This window comes from Myotis brandtii, unplaced genomic scaffold (genome assembly GCF_000412655.1).
Source record: "Myotis brandtii unplaced genomic scaffold, ASM41265v1 scaffold502, whole genome shotgun sequence".
NCBI classification, from domain to species: domain Eukaryota; kingdom Metazoa; phylum Chordata; class Mammalia; order Chiroptera; family Vespertilionidae; genus Myotis; species Myotis brandtii.
This window is the reverse complement of record NW_005369142.1, coordinates 387,739-388,094: the sequence shown is the minus strand read 5'-3', so window position 1 is coordinate 388,094 and position 356 is coordinate 387,739.

The window sequence follows — 356 nt, the reverse complement described above, 5'->3', positions numbered from 1 at the left end:
AAAAATACTATGAACAACTCTACTCCAACAAACTAGACAACCTGAAGGAAATAGACATATTCCTAGAAAAATACAACCTTCCAAAACTCAACCAGGAAGATTCTAAAAATCTAAATAGGCAAATAACTATGGAAGAAATTGAAGCAGTAATTAAAAAGCTTCCAGGAAACAAAAGCCTGGGGCCAGATGGCTTCACAGGGGTGTTTTACCAAAATACAAGGAAGAACTAAAACCTATCCTCCTCAGACTATTCCAAAAAATTCAAAAGGAAGGAACACTTCCCAGCTCATTCTATGAAGCTATCATCACCCTAATACCAAAACCAGATAAAGACAACACAATGAAAGAGAATTATA